Genomic DNA, 21285 nt, shown 5'->3' on the forward strand with positions numbered 1-21285 from the left:
TCAACCCTGATATCTGCAGAAATGCCAAAGACTGGTCCACCAGACTCTTACTGGGAAGAGGTCATGAAAAAGAATTGCCATGGGGAAGTTCAAGTTCTCCACAGGCAAGAGGCTGAAATCCACTAGGTGGAAGGCTGCTATTAAGTGCATTGACGCCTGTCCTTTGACGCCAATGTACGGTCAGACCGTCCGACATTTCAACATTTTCAGGAAAAGGATTGAGTGTCAATGTGGATATCACAAAGTAAGTGATGAATTTGAATAGTTTGATTAAACATGTGAAGGTGGTGGTTACTAAAAGTCAATCTGCTTTAGCTTTCTAATGACCAATTTGAATACTCTATCCTGGACCATGCATTGTTTTATCATCACTTGTACTTGAATTGTTCCACTACGTTTAACAGGGGAATCACAAAGTTAATTGGATGTGTTTTCAGGCTCAGGGGAAATGTTAATATAAAATGTTTTTCACAGTCAGCTGCAGGGTCAGCAGGGTCAGCAGCCCCACAGACAGCCACACAGAGGCAAGAATCAGGCGAGAGTCAGCTGCACAGACCAGGTTACCACAGACAGCACCAGCTCCACAGACCAGGTTACCACAGACAGCATCAGCTGCACAGACCAGGTTACCACAGACAGCATCAGCTCCACAGACCAGGTTACCACAGACAGCACCAGAACCAGCTCCACAGACGAGGTTACCACAGACACATTCACACCACAGACACCCCAAAGATGCATTGCTCTGAGGCCACCTGAAGTGGATTGGGTTTCCTGCAGAAGCAGTTCATACGACTTATAAAGCCAGCCGACCAGGAGTGGATTTCTCAGTGTCTTTATGAGCGCACTGGACAGCTCAGGCAAGATCATTCACAGAACTGGTTCCATCCACCAAGCCCGTCCAAGCCCACAACATTACCTCCCGATCCACACAGCTACTATAGGCTGCGCATGTTTCTCTTGGCTCCAATGCGGATGTCGAGCATTCCTTTAAAATGCACAGTGTGCAATAGAAAGATGGACCACTCTGGAATTTATCCAAAAGTAAGGGAAGTGATTGACATTGACTACAAATATTATTTGGTTGGCGGGGACTATCCCCGTTGCAGTAAAAGCATGATCCCTGTCTGCCCTTGGAGCGTTGACATCCTCAAACAATTGGATCCCTCACACAGAAATAAATTCCCCGCCATTTTAACAACTCACCTGGCACTGGACAGAAAGTGTGTCACCTTGATGAAGCCAAGAACTGTAGGGAATAGCTCAAGCTACCTCCAACAAGCGCTTCAGGAAGTACACAGCGAGGAGTGGGCAAGACGGGCCATTGATTACCTGTCTGTTTGTGAACTCCACAAGAAGACATGTGTCCTCACCCTAACCCAAGCTGTGTATCAATGGCCACCACCCTATTGCCCCTTACCCCTGGCCCAGTGGTTTGAGACGGTGCATTCGAAAGAGATCCTGGGTCATTTTGATGATCTGAAAGGTGTCATCACATCAACATATGGCAGGATCCTGAAGCTTGACTCTACCAAGAAGGTTCATGCACGTGAAGCTAAGATAACTTTTCATTGTTTTTGTATTGTATGTGGTTGTTTCTCTGATTTATATGTTAATCTTTATGTAGATCACAACCAAACTTGCCGGTGGCATAGAAGACACAGCCACGTGGATGACCAATATTGGGAACGAATTTGGTCCATTTCTCAATTGTGTTCTGACCACTGGCGAGGGGGCTGGCATAGATGACCTGTGTCAGGGCATCGTCCAAAGATACCGGGATGCAGGGGAGCCAGAGCCAGATGCCATATATGTGGACAGGGACTGCTGCAGTGAAACAGGTGTGTGACCTTGAATGGTGTTGTGATGTTTTTTGATCAAAATGTGTTACATTTCATAAACAATTTTAACAGTTTGACAGACATGCAATACAGTTCTTTAAGGCTGTGTATTTTTTATGAATAAAGTACTTAATTTGTGATATGGTAGGCTGCCATCAGTTGCTGCCTGTGCAATAAAATGTAGCTTGGATAGACATACAGGTGCTTAATGATGTGGTGTGTTGTTTAATTGTACAGGTGTGGGTCCAGTTCTCACTTGGTTTCGTCCGTGGAAATCCACAGTGAGACTGGACATATTCCATTTCATGAGGCGGTTCACCAATGGTCTCACAACTGAGCACCATCCCCTGTATGGCACCTTCTGCTCAAAATTGTCCAGTTGCATCTTTGAATGGGACAAGGATGACATTGGTCTTCTCAAAGAGGCCAAGAGGTTAGAGCTCAAAAAGAAACATCAGGGTCATGCTCCCACAGACACCCAGGTGTTGTCCAACATCAGCTCCAGTGAACTTTCCAAGCACTGCCGCCGGGAAACTCGAGGGGTTGAAGAGACATACAGGCCGTTCTGATCTACATACTGGCCCTTCTGATTTACTTACTGGCCCTTCTGATCTACATAATGGCCCTTCTGATCTTCGTACTGGCCCTTCTGATCTACATACTGGCCCTTCTGATCTACATACTGGCCGGTCTGAGCTACATACTGCCCCTTCTGATCTACATACTGGCCCTTCTGATCTACATACTGGCCCTTCTGATCTACATACTGGCCCTTCTGATCTGCATACTGGCCCTTATGATCTACATACTGGCTGGTCTGATCTACATACTGGCCGTTCTGATCTACATACTGGCCCTTCTGATCTACATACTGGCCCTTATGATCTACATACTGGCTGGTCTGATCTACATACTGGCCGTTCTGATTTACTTACTGGCCCTTCTGATCTACATAATGGCCCTTCTGATCTACATACTGGCCGGTCTGAGCTACATACTGGCCCTTCTGATCTACATACTGGCCCTTCTGATCTGCATACTGGCCCTTCTGATCTACATACTGGCCCTTCTGATCTACATACTGGCCCTTCTAATCTACATACTGGCCCTTCTGATCTACATACTGGCCCTTCTGATCTATATACTGGCCCTTCTGATCTACATACTGGCCCTTCTGATCTACATACTGACCCTTCTGATCTCCATACTGGCCCTTCTGATCTAAGTACATAAACTGACAACATTCATTAAACCAGCAGCCCCAACACCACAGAATGCAGAACTCATACATAACAACACTACACACTGGATGCACCAAAATATGCACATTCTACATAACCACTACACCTCACAAATCTCCTCCCAATAGCCAAGCATTCCAAATAGCCAGCGGCTGGGCTAGAAAAAGGTTCAGACTTTCAGACACTACACTCACCACAGCCCATCAAGCCCTCTGTCCCTTCACTTCTCCAAACTCAGTCACACACACAACTTCACATACATCACCCAGCACCCTCCCTCCCTCTCTTTCAGACCATCAAGAATTCCCATCCTTCCCCACTCACCCTAGGTCTGACCCCATCCCCCCTCCCAACCCATCCGCCTCACCATCCACATCCACAACACATTCACCACAAACCGCCTCTCATCAAGCAATCTGTCCCCCCACTTCCCTGGCGTTGGCCACACAGACAACTTCACATACACCACCCAACATTCTCCCTCCCTCTCCTTCAGACCCTCAAGAATTCCCACTTTTTCCTACTCACCTGAGGTCTGACCCCATCCCCCCTCCCAGCCCATCCACCTCACCACCCACATCCACAACACATACACTTATCCCTGACACCTCACCAGTACTTCCCCTTCAATTCCGCAAAACATTCAACAGACTTTCCCCATACATTAGATTAACTGCCCCTTCCCTCACATCAAGTAACCCCACATCCCAAAGCTGCCACCACAGCAGCTTTTTCACCACAGCCAACCAGACTCTCCTGACCCTCTTCCTTCAAACACAAACACAAACACACACACACCCGTTCAGAACTATGCAGTGAGTTTTACACCAGATCTCCTCACCCTCTCCCCATCACCCCAACAGGAAAAGGAGAGGGCTTCACCGGCACCTCCGCAGCAACGGAGTGCGCTGATGAAGGAGCGGTCTAACAAAGTTAACCAACTTGTCAGAACCGTATCTGAGCCCTCTACCCACCAAGCTGTGGAGTTGCCGGGGTCGTCCCTCTCACCACACACCACTCAGACTAATCCCTCAACACTCCCATCCACCTCACTGCATCAGCATCCCCAGAACATCCACCCTGTCATATCCCACCTACCATGCCACCTCTGCCCCCAACAGAAAGCTAAAAGAATGGCTAATCAGATCTCACTTACCCATCCTCTTCCTAGGAGACACCAACCTCAACCGCATTCCCCCATTCACTCACCCACAAATACAAATAGACAGCTACCCCGGAGCAGCCATCTACCACTTTGCACAGCTGCTTGCACACACAGACATCATCAGTAGGCATTAACAATAAAGATCACAAATCAAAAGACACCAGCTACAAGCAATTACTCACCTTATACAAACAAGCCTCCGAAGTCCGAAGTTCCCCAATGCTCACATACACATCCCTCTCATCAACTTCTCCCCAAACCTCACCCCACAAGAACAACAAACACTCACAGACCTTAACAAATACATTGCATCACACTTCCCCCACATTCCCGCTATCCCCCAACACCTCTTCCAGACAACAGGTGATAACATACATTGGACTCCCACCACAGCACAGGCAATTTTCACACTGGCAGATATACCTAAATTTACATTAGCTCCAACCACAACCCTGTCCGCCCCTCAAACTGCCGCCTCCTCACAATCACATCTACCACCATCAACCTCCACTCCCTTAAATTACCTTGTCCTGAATTTCTCCACCTCCTATCACCTCACACCCTCACAGCAGTCACTTTTGGACAAAGGTCTCACCTTCATACCCCACACCACACGCCAGAGCCAGGAGGAACTTCGAAGGGATATTCACAACTTTCACCGCCACCTCAAACTACACGACTACTTTGGCACAGACAACTCCCACACTCCCACTCCCTTCACTTACCCTTCCACCTGGGAACCACCCTCCTCCAAACTCAACACTTCTCTCCTCAAGCACCTCAAAACCGATAGGAAAACCCTCACGTTTCACCTTAGAAGGCCCCCTCCCCTTCCCACAGTCAACAACATCACTCCATCAGAAAAACAGGCCATCAAACAACTTTGCAATAACCCAAACATCATCATTAAGCCAGCTGATAAGGGATCCAAGATTGTCATCTTGGACACCCATCAGTACCTCACCGAAGCCAATAGACAACTCAACAATATCCAACACTACCGCCCCATCTCACAGTCCACCCAACCCTCAGCACAGTCCCAGATCCGTCACCACCTCTCCACCAAGGCTACATCAATCACAAACAAAAGATTTTCCTCTCCGGCCCAGACAACCCCCGCCTACGCCATTTCTATCTCCTCTTTAAAATTCACAAGCCCCCGGAAACCTGGACCATTCCCTTTGAAGTTCCTCCTGGTAGACCCATAGTCTCTGATTGCAACAGCTCCAAATACAACATATCCATCTTCATTGACGTACACATCAACCCCATTTCCACCAAACATCCCTCCTACCTCAAAGACACCTACCACTTCCTCAGTAAAATCAGGTCCATGGTAGTCCCAAACAACACCCATCTTTTCCCTTTAGATGTAGACAGTTTATAAACCAACATCGACACAACCACAGGCATCCAAGCCGTCCGCACCACCTTCAGTAAACACCCAGACCCAGACAGACCAGACAACATCCTCCTACAATTACTTAAACTCTGCCTCACTCACAGCGATTTCCAATTTGACAATAAACTCTTTTTACAAATTCATGGGACTGCCATGGGCCAAAGATTTGCCCCCAGTTATGCAATTAATGAGTGAGTGGGAGCAAGCCGCCCTCGCCAAATGCCCCCTGCAACCCATATTCTACTTCCGATTCCTCGACGACATCATAGGAGCCTGGCCACACACACTTTCAGAATTCGACACTCTCTTAGCCACCCTCAACTCCCATCACCAACATATCACACTCAAGGCCACAATCCACCCAGAACAGATACATTTTCTAGACACCACCATCTTCTTCTCCCCTATCTCCCCCACCCACAAAGCCATCAATTCCCAAGTTTATTTCAGATAAATCATTCAGATCAATCATTAAATCCCAAATCATCCACTTTCGCCGCATTTGCTCCTTCCCCTCAGACCTCCACCATGCCATTAGAATTCTTTTTCAAGCCCTGCATACACGCCACTATTCAAAACGCTTCCTCCGATCCATCAAAAACGAAACACTGTCCGATCTTGCTCCTACTCACTCATCCCTCATACACAACCTCCCAACCACACACAGGCCCATTCAGACACTTTTCAAATCACCCATCCTCTCTGTCTGTCTGTCTGTCTGTCTGTCTGTCTGTCTGTCTGCCTGCCTGCCTGCCTCTATGTCTGTCTGTCTGTCTGTCTGTCTGTCTGTCTGTCTGCCTGCCTCTATGTCTGTCTGTCTGTCTGTCTGTCTGTCTGTCTGTCTGTCTGTCTGCCTGCCTCTCTGTCTGTCTGTCTGTCTGTCTGTCTGTCTGTCTGTCTGTCTGTCTGCCTGCCTCTATGTCTGTCTGTCTGTCTGTCTGCCTGCCTCTATGTCTGTCTGTCTGTCTGTCTGTCTGTCTGTCTGTCTATTTGCCTGCCCTAACCCTAAACCTAACCCTTGAAAAAAAACGTTTTTAATTGTTTTTCTGCCTGCCTCTCTGTCTCTCTGTCTGTCTGTCTGTCTGTCTGTCTGTCTGTCTGTCTGTCTGTCTGTCTGTCTGTCCGTCCGTCCGTCCGTCCGTCCGTCCGTCCGTCCGTCCGTCCGTCCGCCTGCCAGATATAGAGCCATAATATAGATATAGAGCCATAATATAGATATAGATAAAGAGCCATAATATAGATGTAGATAAAGAGCCATAATATAGATATAGAGCCATAATATAGATATAAATAAAGAGCCATAATATAGATATAGATAAAGAGCCATAATATAGATATAGAGCCATAAAATAGATATAGATATAGAGCCATAATATAGATATAGAGCCATAAAATAGATATAGATATAGCCATAATATAGCTATAGATAAAGAGCCATAATATAGATATAGAGCCATAATATAGAAATAGATATAGAGCCATAATATAAATATAGATATAGAGCCATAATATAGATATAGCCATAATATAGAAATAGATAAAGAGCCATAATATAGATATAGAGCCATAATATATAGATATAGAGCCATAATGTATAGATATAGAGCCATAATATAGATATAGATATAGAGCCATAATATAGATTAAAAAAGTCATAATATAGATCAAAATAAAAAATATATATATTTTTTTGGTGGGGCTAAGGAAACCTTTGGGGGGCTCCAGCCTGGCACCTCTCAAGATCTGTACATAACTGAATTTCAATCTCAATTATCTATCTATAAATCCAGGAATCTCTGTGTGTCTGTGTGTCTGTCAGTCTAGGGCGTATCTCATTGACGGTATATACGTTAGTTATGAGATTTTGCATGTAGCTTACGCATGTCATGAACCTGTGCATCCTTGATTTTGAAGATTTTTGAATTTATAGTTTTCTAGATATTTGTATTTTACCGTTTCCCATAGGAAACAATGGGTTATCGTCTCCCGTCCCGTCGGCACTATGGGTAGTGACGTCACAATCAAATGCGTAGCGTTATTAAACTATCCTGCCTTCACTCAAAATTCAGAATAGCGTTGGATATGATACAGATATGATACAGGAGGATATGGATATGATACAGGAGGTTCGCATTCAAATTCTTCTTGGCGAACAGATACAGACTTTTGCTCAGGTAATCTTAAGACATTGATTGATTTTTCTATTCGTTTATTTTTAAGCTTCTTTATATTAAGTTTCAAAGTAATGTCTGTTGTACAGTCATCTAACAGACAGGGAATAGTAATCCATCAAACATATTCATATTGTTTATTAGTATACCGTTTGCCGTGCATTGAAATGCATTGGGTTTAGCGACGCGATTTCTAAACCCAATGCATTTCAACGGGAGCCAATACATTGTGACATAGACCAGCGATTTTGGCGTAAAATGTCCTATAGTGTGTAGGCTATTCATGAGGAACACTCACTTCGATGAACACACACTTCGACGTCTGGAGTAGGCCTGCTCATCTGTAAGTAAATTTAACCTGTTCACGTTAATTGCTGTGAAATTAGCTAGCCTATTGACGTGCATCGAACGTGCACTGTGCACTGAATTCGGGTGGGGGATAGTAACGCCATCTCCAGTCAGCACAAATCTCGCTGTAAATTATGTTGGCCCACGTTGTCATGTTATCCTCCCAGTCCTGCACTGAATTCGGGTGGGGGATAGTAACGCCATCTCCAGTCAGAGTATTTAAACTGTGTTCCCATTGTAAGGACATTTATTAGCTTACGATCTGTCTGAGAGTGGGCTGTCAAAGCTAGCATCATCGAAGTCATACAGTACAGTAGGCTACATACATTCAATAAAATTAACCTACATTTGAGTCCAACTGCATGACCATTCTTACCCCACACTTACCCTTACAATAAAGAAGCGATCCTATTTCATGACACTTTATGACATTTAGTTTATAGTTTAGACAGCAACGTTGACATCTATATTTAACTGCATCCACTACATAATCTCAAACTTTATTTGTTGGTATATCTCCAAAAAGGCTAACATTAAAACATTTCTTAATGAAAAGGAAACATGCATCACAATAACACTTCAGTGTAACCTGTAGCCTACCTGTGTGGAGTGCAAATATGTCTTGCTATTACACTACCCAACAGCTACACCTACGTCTGCTAACACTACAGAATGCATAATTCCTACGGGCACTGCACTAGTGTTGTTAATGTCAGATATCCTCTGTTCAATATTCGTGCAAGACAGCTGCAAGTCTGACACAGACCGTTATGATCCGTAATTGTCAGGGTTGAGGATAGCAACGACATCACCTTCACAAGACTGCACAATCTCTCTAACTATATGACTTTTTTGCTCAAGCAATATTCCATGCCACCTGATACAATGCTAAAGTGGCCGTTTTAGAGTACTTTGTGAATTTCCGAAAAATCTTAGTCTGTGTCTCTGACTGACGATTCAAAGTATTTACCTTGTGCTTGCACAGCTCTGTGCCTCCTGGGCTAAGTTGGCATGGTGTGTGGAGAGAAGGCGCTCCAAGTTTGAGGCTTTAAAATGCGACAATGATGTCTGGCATATTAAGCAGAGGGGTTTTCCATTTCGCTCCGCAAATAGTTCCTCCCATTCAGGCAAGAACATCTGGTGTTCATCTTCATATTTTCGTTTAGCTTTACGCTTTCCTGTATCTATGGCATACTGTCAGTAGCTACTGCTAGTCTGGCTAGTAACTCTCTGAGACTGGGTGCACACATTAGAATGTTTGGAACAATAACGTTACTTAAAGACATCTCTCAAGATCACGTGATGACAAAATAAACATAGATTAATACCACATTCAAATCGGACAGCTTTTTGTCTGTATTGCCAAATATATGCATATGCATTTTAGAATTCTGGGACCTACATACCTATCATAGAAGGCTGAAATTGTTGCACCACTTTACACATTAGACAGACTTTCCTCACTTGCCTTTAAATATGAGATAGACTTCCCTCACTTTAGATATGAGATTGACTTCCCTCACTTTAAATATGAGACAGACTTCCCTCACATGCCTTTAAATAAGAGACACACTTCCCTCACATGCCTTTTACGGATTCCTTGAAATGGGAACCTGAGCATGTTTCACCTGCCATTAGTACCCTAATCTAGAGGGATCTAGAGTCTTTATCAGACTTTAGACCCAGGCCGACAAACAAACACAATCTCGATAAGGAACATCGGCAAGCAATCAACAACAATAAAGAGATTGTGATTTAAACAGGCAGATTAGGGTTCACAAATAATAATAATGGATAGGGGTCAATAACTCCCTGGAAGCAAACAGACAGCTGTCAAACAGGAACCACTATGCCTTGTTCTCACTCTTTGTAAACAGAAACACAATAATAAAATATCTCGTATGCAGTCAGAGAGAATAACAAAAAAAGCAAATGACTGACCTGTTGGGCCCGGATGCCCAAAGATCCAGACATTTGTATTTGCTTCCTAAAATCCACAAGCCTCAGGAAAAGTGGACGGTCCCAGGCGAGGTTCCCTGTGGCCGACCTATTGTGAGTGATTGCCGCTCAGGGTCGTCTGGAATTGCTGAGTACCTGGATTATCATATAAATCCGTTATCCCAAAAGCATACTGCATTCATAAAAGACACATATGAGTTTGTTGATAAATTAAAGAGAGTTATGGTACCTAGCAACGCTGTCTTGTTTTCGATAGATATCGACTCACTCTACACACAGACACACACACACACACACATACTTTTGAGTTGAGTCTGACACGTAATGACTTCGAGTTTAATGAAAAACATTATTTGCAAATTCGTGGAACGGCAATCGGCAAAACTAACTTGCTCCGGCCTATGCCAATTTATATATGTGTTCTTGGGAAGAGACGGCTTTTTTAAAGTGTAAGACATTACCGTCTCTCAATAGCAGATACTTGGACGATATTTTGGGTCATTTGGAAGGGTTTCATGAAGGAATTTGAGGAGTTCCAAGCAATGTTAAACTTGCACCATCCAGCAATTACGATCACTCACAATTAAGAAAAATAAACAAGATAATTTTAAACAGAATAAGTATATTGGTAACAAATATTCTGGTTTAGGGGTAAAAATGACAGAGAAAATAGGACTGAACATGAATAATAGGTGTGCACGGTGTCAAAAATTATGCATAGCTGAAACTAAGAACTCCATTGAAAGCAGATTAAAACAACATCAGCAGGGAAAATTGGTAAACGGTGTTAAATAGACATTTCATACAACACAGAGTGTTGTAGCTGTTTTGGACATTTTTGTTTGCATTCCCGCTGGGTTACTTTGGTTGGAATTTACAACTCGCTATGTTCACCTTTTTGAAGCCACATAAATGTAATATTCTTTAAAATTTGGAGTATCGAGAGTGTGCTATCCATTACCTGCTGACCAGACCCACGACCTTGACTGGATCTTAAATTGCAAAATTAGAGATCATAGAAAGGCCTCCACACGGAGTTAATAGTATTATAATTGAAGGTCTAAAGAGCAAGATTAATTGGACTAGACCCGAGAGGCAGAAAGCGGAGAGAAAGTGGATTAGATGGTTACGTACCATTAAATCAAATACTTTCTTTCATGAGGAGGGAGGGATATCAGGGTTTATTGGGGCCGAAAAGCCTCCCGTTAAACAAATATTTATTCACAAGAAAGTTTCATTCGGTTTAAGTGGGGACTGGAGGCACTTTTATAAATGTTATAGGTATATAAAACTGAAACATACTTTGTCAAATCGGGAGGTGAGGCGAGTTCCCAATTAGAATCCAGGGTCGGTTAATTTAAGACTCCAAACGGTTCTATGGTAGAGTGCCTCCAGCAAAACTGTTGCAATATGCCTAAAGTAGCATACTACTATTTGTATGTCACAGGATGTAAAACTCAGCTGTCAGCTTCAGTGATTAACCGATTGACACTGGATAAAGTGACAAAATCTATACAGCAAGGAGTGACATGATTATCAATGAATTTACTTTAACATTACTTTCTGACGGGCTAAGGTCAGTTTTATTACCAGCGAAACAGCGAAACAGCAAAAATAGCTATTTGCCTTATGAGGTATCTCAATTTTTTTTCTCCAAAATCCGTTTTTTCCTGAATTAACAGATATCTGACGTGACGTGATGCTATATATTACTTCAAACATAAAGGCCTTCTGCCAATGAGTTGTGCAAACACTATGGAGATACTGAAAACAGCGCCTTGACAAGTAGTGGAGGACTGCATGGACACTGATGTGTCGCATCATAATGTGCATCTGGCCCTTAAATATTACGTTACAGACCTATAACGGCCTAAATGTAAGAACTTTTACTTAGCTAATTGAGGAAATGGTCGTTTATTGGTATTTTCAATAGTGGTTTTGCACATTTTTTAAATGTTAAACGTCTTATCTCTTCTTTTTTATCTTAGGGATATCATTATCATAAACTCTAATTTTTACCTGTGCCAGAGCCAATCCAACACAGTATGAGGATATTCCCCTGACCTAAACCAGCCCGAGCCTGCTCAGAAAGTTATCTTGATGATATACATCCCAAATTTTATTTTGGTCTGTATGAACAAAGGAAATAATGGGCGATGTTTGGTGACATAACAATTTTTTCGAGACATCTTAGGCGTATTGAGTCTTACCAAACAGTAGGGGGCACCTGTTAGAATAGGGGAACATACAAATTCAGGTGATCAAAAGGATTAAGGGCTAACAGCCAATAGGAAGCCACAGAGTGAGTGGACAAACCCCTTCCTCCCTCTCCCTTTAGAAGTTCCTGTGATTCAGAGCAGATCAAACTTTCTCTGAGGAAGCCTTGAGTAGGCAAAACATCAGAAGCGCTCTCTTTTAATCCTACTGCTCCTTTTAAAGCGAAAAAGTGGACATTGGTCCGAGAACAAAATGTATTAGAAAAACCTTTTTATTCCCTTTTTGCACAAACAGTTTCCATAAATAAGCATTTTGCACGAAAGCACTTTATGATAGTGAAAACGAGGGCTCTTAATGTTGGAGCAGTACCCTCTTCTTTTTTGTGTTTTTAAGAGTGTGTGTGATGTAATTTTCTTGAAAACATACACAAGTGGTTGTCTTTAGAAAAAACGTAAACGACTGATTTGCAACCTCCTCCTTTTGAGCACAGTGCAGCACTTATAGAGGGACAACTGGGTCTCAAGGGACCACTTTTATTTAAGTGCTAGAAAAGTTGGAATTTTTTATTCCTTTTTTTTAAAACATCTCCTGAAATACAAAAATATCCATTTCCAAATACAAATATTGACTAACTGAACATCAAACAGTGGGAATAGACTCCCCCTTTCCTCGATTCTTTTTTTTTTAAACATTTCTTTTTTTTTATTTAATAATTTAATTTATGACTTTATGACTTTCGACTTTATTTATTAAGTGGAGTATTACAAATTATTATTATTAAAAATGATTTAATGGAGGAGTCTGTTGTGACTTCAAATTCACTTAATGATAACGAGAAGTTATAATAATTCTGCCCCTCTGAATTATCAAGGGAAGGATAATGGCAGGGGAGCTCGAAAGGGGTGAAAGCAACCCCAATTTACATTTACATTGACATTCAGCAGATGCTTTTATCCAAAGCGACTAACAAGGATGTATACACAATTTACATTTACACTGATGGCACACTGCACAGAAATTGATATCGCCCTTACAAAACAGTACTTCAAATTATTACAGGCAGTCGACCATTCTGAAATTTTAAACCGCTCAGTTCTGACAGGTTCTTGCCCCCCAGGGATGCTAAGAAATGTTCACAGACTAGCGGTTTTCATTAAGTCCTCCTCGTCTTCCATGATTTTAACCTGCTCCCTCGAACTGGAAACCCAGAGAAAGATCCGGGTGATTGTGGGTCAGGGTCCATAAGGATCCAGAGGCTTGGACGGTCCTACATCAGGTTCTCCCCAGCAGACCGATCGTGTCTGACTGTGGGAGTGAATCCTATTAAATAGCGGAATTTATTGACTTATCTTAACCTTTTTGTCACAAATACGAAAGTAACATTAAGGACATTTATGAGTTTGTGACAAAATTGAAACAGATCATAGTGCCACTTGGAACCCCGTTCGTCGTAAGGGTCGTAAAAAGTTAAGTCGATCAACCAAGCGGATTGAGGACATGATATATCGGGTCGTCCACGTCTGATCCGTGGTCAAATCATGTTGTTAATTTGAACCAGAATAAACTTATCAGGGCAATTGCGCCTGCTCATCCTACTTCAAAAGGTCGAAGGGTCGATCACCAAAACCATGATTTTCTAACGGTACAATGGCGTCAAAGGAAAGAGCTTAATTTGTTCTGCAAGTGAGCAGCAGATGATTATTATCAATTATCATGGCGAAGTTCAACACCGCCCCAGTATGGCAAAAAATCGCAAACAAGTTAAATGCGAAAGTGTTGGGAAAATGTGTAGGCTCATTTTAAGTGCCTCATTACCCCAACCAATCAGATCATATTTCTTTAAAAGAGCCTGCTGACAGTAGGCCTAATGGTAATGATTCATCGAATGAGATCTCGCTAGCGAAATTAGTGATCTCAAGTCTTTCAGAATAAGTAGATAAAAACAAGCCCAAATTGTATGATTTAACTAACACTTACATGAATTTTAACGGAACTGAAACTCCTGTTTCTTGTGCACCTTCATTTACAGGATAACCCATAAAGAACAAATAAAGGCTTTGTTGTACAACAAAGATCACTTACATTGTTCTCAAACGTATTCCTCTATTTAGAATCAGAATAATTTGTATTGCCAAGTACACTCATACAGGGCACTGACTTGGTGATTTTGGGGCATGGGACATAGACAACAATATATGTGTACAAGTAAATAGAATAAAAATAAGGGTCATAGTAAAAAATACAAAGGTGCCCGCGCAATGTTAAATTTTGGAGAAACGGAACGAAACGCGTTTTGACAGCTAATTTCATAAGTTTGTTATTTCCGCCGCCGTCAGAGGCACATGGGCTACTTAAATAACAGCCCACGCCCACACACAGAATGGCATAAGCCACTCTGAATGTGAATCAGTGTAGAAAGCCACCACTTTTTTGAAAAATACCAGAGATTTTAATAACAAGTTATTTACAACATACAATTACTTTTAAAAACACAATGAAATTCTATTTATTACACACCACACAATGAATTCAAAATGTATAGAATAAAATAATTATAAGCAAGTTTTTTTATTTCCTTCCCATCCTCTTTTCAGCCAGCCAGAGCTCCACAGACTTGCCACTATAGAGAGCACAAAAGTGCTCTCCCTGGCTTTGGCTGTGGCCAAAGTCTTTTTGCTGTGGCTGGCCACACAGCTGACAAGTCCTGAGTTTGTTGGGCTTTCTCTGTTTCTTTTTTGGCCCCTCACCCTTCTCTTCCTCCCACCTCTTCTTTAGGCTCCATGCTGTGGTTCTGGGAATATTCCCCGCGTCTGGACCCCGCTTCTCCAGCAGCCATTGCTCAGGGCCACCTTGGGCCGCGCAGAAAAACTGGACCTTGAAATATGCATGACCCCCCCCTGGAGAGTTCGGGCTCCCCCACACATGTGGCAGGGACCCCCAGGCTTACTCTGGCTGCCACCTTCAGCCTGCTGTCGACGGAAGGCCTCCCTGTCTCTCTCATCTGCCTTCCTCCGTCTGTACATGGTCTCCATGCAATCTGTGGGAGGCCGACTGAATGAAGAGCAGGATGGGGGCGGCGAGGGTGATGAAGAGGGTGACGAGGAGGGAAGACGACGGGCCTTCTTCCTGGGCCCCGCCAGTGGAGATGAATCTTCCCCTTCCTCCATGGCATTGCCCTGCTGCTCCAGTAGCCATTGCATGAAATTTACGTGACTGCCCTGGAGAGTTCGGACTCCCCCACACATGTGGCAGGGACCCCCAAGCTTACTCTGGCTGCCACAATCTTCTCCCTCCATGGCATTGCCCTGCTGCTCCCTGAGCCATCGCTCAGCCGTCCGGCCACCAGGGCCCTCCTCCTGTGGGCAGAAGAATTCTTCTCCAAAAGACGCATGTCCAGTCTGCAGCGTCAATGCCTGCCCGCAAATTGGACACGTGTCCTCGCCCTGGTGCTCTGTGCTCTGGTGCAGGGAGCTGTCAGAGTCTACATGTGTTCAGAAAGAGACATTTTTTTTAGACCAAACACATAAAGATTGAAGGCTTAACACATTAAGACAGACAGACTGATCTAGATCTAGCACAGTCTGCACATATTCCATTTGTAACATACCTTCTGCTGGTGTCTCCAAGTGTCCTTTTTCTACCTTCCATGGAAACCCAGAAATGATAATAACATAGCACACATCATTATAATGGTCACTTGAGGTTTTTGCCTAGAAGCAGTACATGCTACCAGTCACAAGTAGTTGTTGAGAAGTGAAAATCAGGCACCCCTTTAATACATTTTTATTGAATCATACTGTGCTGGAGGGCTTGAGACTGAGCTGAGACAAGTTTTTCAACTTTTTCTACCTTCTAAGCTAAACCAAAGCCAATACAAACAGTTTGTCTCCTAGGTAAGAATTTAAGTGGACTTTTAACCCCTCCCCTCCCTTCAACACTTCTGAACAGCAGGATGTGTGTAGTTGTGTTTAGTTCTGTGAAGCCTCAAGTTCAAACGTCTGCCTCTCTGGACAGTTCCTCTCTTCACCGCAGGGAAACTCGCGTGACTTCACACCTCTCCCTCTTCACATCAGGGGGGACATTTAGGCCTTTGTCTAGAAGCCTGAGACTAGAGCCTGAGACTAGAGCCCCAGACTGACTTTGATAGATGATCAGAGGAGAGGGCTGATAAGACAGTGTAAAGAGTATTTTTTATTCCTGTGTCTTAACTTGAAAATATAATATGTAAGAAAATCTAATGAAAAGTGATGATAATTGATGATGACAAGTTGAATCTTTTTTTTTTAAAGAAAAAGGTTTAATAACAACACCCACACCACAAAAAACACACACAATAAAGACAAATATACATGATAAATACTATTTACAATTAACAAAAACTATTTACAATTTAGGGGGGTGGGAGAGCTGCCCCCTCCGCTCGTTTTTGCTCTTCGAGCCACTGCTCCACTGTCCTCCCTCTAGGGTCTGTTTTGGAGCAGAAAAAAACGTTCTTACTTGGGCTGGTCACACAGCCGGCAGTCGAAGCTGCCCAGCTTCTTGTACGGCTTGACGATTGTGCCGTCCTCCCGGGCACGACGCTCTTTCTCCTCCTCCAGCCTTCGCCTCCAGGCGGTGGAGCGTGGAACAGCTGGGGCGGAGGAGATGGCTGAGGGGGCACTGGTGGACGGGGTGGCTGTGGCTGAGGAAGAGGAGGCGCTCGCGGCACCAGCACTGGTGGACGCACCAGCACTGGTGGACGCACCAGCACTGGTGGACGGGGTGGCTGTGGCTGAGGAAGAGGAGGCACTGGCACTGGCAACGACGAGGTCATACAGCTCCGGGGCCAGCGGGCCCCTGATGGTGATAGCCAGACCAGAGGCATCCGCGGGCAGGCGGTGTTGCATCGGCTGGTCTGGCTGCTGGGGCCGCTGCAGCAGAGTCTTTGGGGCAGACAGAGGCTCTGCTGCTGTCAGGGGTGCGCTGGGCCCCGGTATAGCCACGGCGACGCTGTTCCTCATCCTTGCATTTGATAAGTCATTGTGCCTGAAAAAAAAAATACATAAATGCACATTAGAAATCATGACCACACAGACACATCCTACCACTATATTAGACATAAGAAACGGGATGAGGTCTTACCATTGCGAAAGGGTCCGGCTATTCACACCAAAAAGCTGGATGCGGGCGCCTGCCGTGATGATGGTGTGGGTCTGGACCGTGCGGGGGATGTTATCGTACCACGCCATGATGGCACCCCAGCGAGGCATGCACACCCCGGCAAGCGTTGACCTCTTGAGGTTCTGGAGGTTGCACAGTTTCAGCATGATGGCCTCCACAAGCCTGCTGACCTTGGGAGACTGTGCCACTACCGCCCCCTTGCCCAGGACGGATCTGTACACACACACACACACACACACACGCACTCTATTAGGGGGGGGTTACAGAAGAATAACCAACCAAAGTTTTGAAATGTGTGCCATCCATCACTTCTTACCGCCTCACACTGTCCACTCCTGGTGTGTGGGCTCCCCGCCGGTGTCTCGTCCTAAAGCGTCCTTGGACAAGCCTGTCCTGGTGTCGCGGCGGGAAGTCCACAGGCGCCTTGTCATGGTCAGACAGCTTCTGCCAGAGAGTGACAATATCTCCGGCCTGCTGATCGCTAATCGAGTGACCGTGACGCAGAGCCACCAGGGCGCGGGCCAGAACCTCAACGTGGTTGTAGCCGGGGTGACCGTCTGGAAATCGGAAGACCTGCAGGAAAGCAGAGAGACAGCTCATGAAGCCACGCCGCACGATGACCCTCACAGGGGACATAAAAACGGGGATTCCTGTATTCACATCGTCAGCCGGAGGTGTGTGTGTGGACTGGGACGTGGAGGCCTCTGCGACGGCGGCGTGGGGCCCTGCTGGTTGGAGGAGGAGAGCGTGGTGGTGTGAGAGGAGACGAATCTCCTCTGGCTCCTCCTCCTCCTCCTCCTCCTCAAAGCCCTCATCGCCGCCTTCCCATTCCTCCTCGGCCTCTTCGGTCCCATCTGGAGCGTTTGGAACTCCTGGGTCAGCTGGTCGAAGCTGTGCTGCAGCTGGGCACTGAAGCAACGCAGCGCCAGGCGTTGTCCTCCCTCGACTGCTGCCCTGCCGCGGTCCTCGTTCCACCGTGCCAGGCCCTCCAGCAGGTACACCTGGAAATGGAGGTCATTGGCAGACGTACCTAAACAACAGAGAGCAATGTGGTTAGAGTGAGAAAAGGTCAGCCCAGTTGTACGTGTATGTGTGTGCCCGCCACACTGTGATGGAGAGAGGAAGAGGCTTACCTGGGATGAAGCGGCACAGGTGTAGGTGGAACGACTCCAGGGAAGTGGAGCCTCTGGCGCACCTGTAGACGGGGAGCCGCACCCCTCTTTTGGTGAGCACCCCCGTCTTGGTGTAGAGCTCCACTCTCGCAGGGTCCTGGAGACAGTCGAGTTGCCGGCGCTGCGTGCTCCAGATTTTCTCCATGCTGTCGCGGTTGATCAAAGGGAAGCCCAATGTGTCCTTTGCCTCCCAGAAGGCGTCCAGTATAAGACCTTAGGAGGGGCCTTTCCGGCTTCGCTGTACCGCCTCATCAGCTGTACCGCCTCATCAGTCCAGCAGCCATGTCGGTCAGTCCGTCCCCCTCAGCTGTGGTGAGGACGGACATGAGCACCTGCCCGTACTCATTACCAACATCTGAGACCCAGGCGGCCGTCCCGGCGGCAGCGCCCGCAAGCTTTTTGGTGATCTGAACAGACAGAGAGAGAAACGCATAACATGAAGTCACATGTCAAAATAACATTACACTGTGAAAATAACACGCTGCAGTGGATGACAAAGCTCACCTTTTTAGTGGAGTCCATCTTTAAAATATCACCAAAGATGGATGTGACCCTGGCTTTGGTCTCGGTCAGCCTCGTCAAGGCCTCCCTGGTGTAGACCGAGATCAGCCAGGGTACACTGGGCACCGGGTGCATCTGTGGTAGAGACGGAGCCTGTGGCAGTGTCACACCCGGCACCCGAAGCTTGCGGAGCACGTAAAGGTATATCATCGACCGCGACATCCACTCCCTGGTGTGCTGCTCCACCAGGGAGGCGCGGAGGCGAGACGCACTGTTGCCAAGAGTGCGCTCTTTCATCAGCCCCACAACCATCTTGTCGCAGGACAGCCTGGGTAGAGATAGGGAATCAGAGGCTTACAAAGGATACAGAGGTTAATTAACATTGCTATTTGCAAACATCTCAAAATATCTTACTTGTATGTGAGAACAGCTGGAAACTGCTCTCGGTGCATCAGGTCCAGCTGCTCCAAGATGCCCTGCGACCAGCTCGCCACCTTCTTCCTACAGGAACTGGTACCGCACTCCAGGCACTCGGTGGCCATAAAGTACCACCCGTCCCTGTCCAGGACCCGCCGGCAGGTCTGGTACCATCCAGCGCCCATCAGCTTCCCCTCACAAACAGGGCCCTTGAGCTTGTATGCCCACATCTTGTAAGGGGCCCAGAGGAAGAATGGGCGCTGGAAGAAGGCGTGGGCTGTGGTGGGTGGCTGTGTGTAGAGGGGCCGGACTCCAGGTGGGTACCACCACAGGCAGTTTTCACTGAGGACCAGTGGCCCGCCGCCCGTCTTGGTGAAAAGAACCCGGCCCAACCATTCCTGCTGCTCAACAGGCAGCTGCCGTCTCCAGCCCTTAGGCAGCAGCTGAAACACACAGCAATACCAGTCTGTTAGTGTAATGGCCTAAATGTAAAAGACACACACATCACACACACACACACAGCAAAAAATCTGCCTTCAAAAACAAGAAAAAAAAGGAATATAAGGGGGCAAATATTGCTTAAAATAAGCTAAATTATCTGCCAACAAAACAGGAAGATTTGACTTACCAGGAGTTTGTAAAACAAGTTAAAATAGCTAGGCACAAATAACCTAAATATATATTAAAACTAGTGTGGCCAGACTAAAAACAAGAATATATTTTCTAAAAATGTGGGAAAAAGTGCTTATATTTTAAGCAAAAGCTAGCAACATTATCTTGAAATGAGTCAAGCTACACTCAAAACAAGTATATTTGCCTAGATACCAAAAGAATATAAGAATTATTTTCTCAAAATGAAGAAAAATGTGCTTATATTGAGCAAATGCTAGCAGCATCATCTTGAAATGAGTCTAGATGCTAGGCAATTTTTCTTGAAATAAGTCAAACTACACTCAAAACAAGTATATTTGCCTAGATACCAAAAAAATATAAGAATTATTTTCTCAAAATGGAGAAAAATGTGCCTGTATTCAGCAAATGCTAGTAGCATCATCTTGAAATGAGTCTACATGCTAGAAACATTTTCTTGAAATAAGTCAAACTACACTCAAAACAAGTAAATTTGCCTAGATACCAAAAGAATATAAGAATTATTTTCTCAAAATGAAGAAAAATGTGCTAATATTGAGCAAATGCTAGCAGCATCATCTTGAAATGAGTCTACATGCAAGGCAATTTACCTTGATATAAGTCAAACTACACTCAAAACAAGTATATTTGCATAGATACCAAAAAGATATAAGAATTATTTTCTCAAAATGGAGAAAAATGTGCCTGTATTCAGCAAATGCTAGTAGCATCATCTTGAAATGAGTCTACATGCTAGAAACATTTTCTTGAAATAAGTCAAACTACACTCAAAACAAGTAAATTTGCCTAGATACCAAAAGAATATAAGAATTATTTTCTCAAAATGAAGAAAAATGTGCTAATATTGAGCAAATGCTAGCAGCATCATCTTGAAATGAGTCTACATGCAAGGCAATTTACCTTGATATAAGTCAAACTACACTCAAAACAAGTATATTTGCCTAGATACCAAAAAGATATAAGAATTATTGTCTCAAAATGTAGAAAAAGTTGCTTATATTCTGCAAATGCAGGTACTATCGTCTTGAAATGAGTCTAGA

This window comes from Sprattus sprattus (assembly GCF_963457725.1).
Source record: "Sprattus sprattus genome assembly, chromosome: 15".
NCBI classification, from domain to species: Eukaryota; Metazoa; Chordata; class Actinopteri; order Clupeiformes; family Clupeidae; genus Sprattus; species Sprattus sprattus.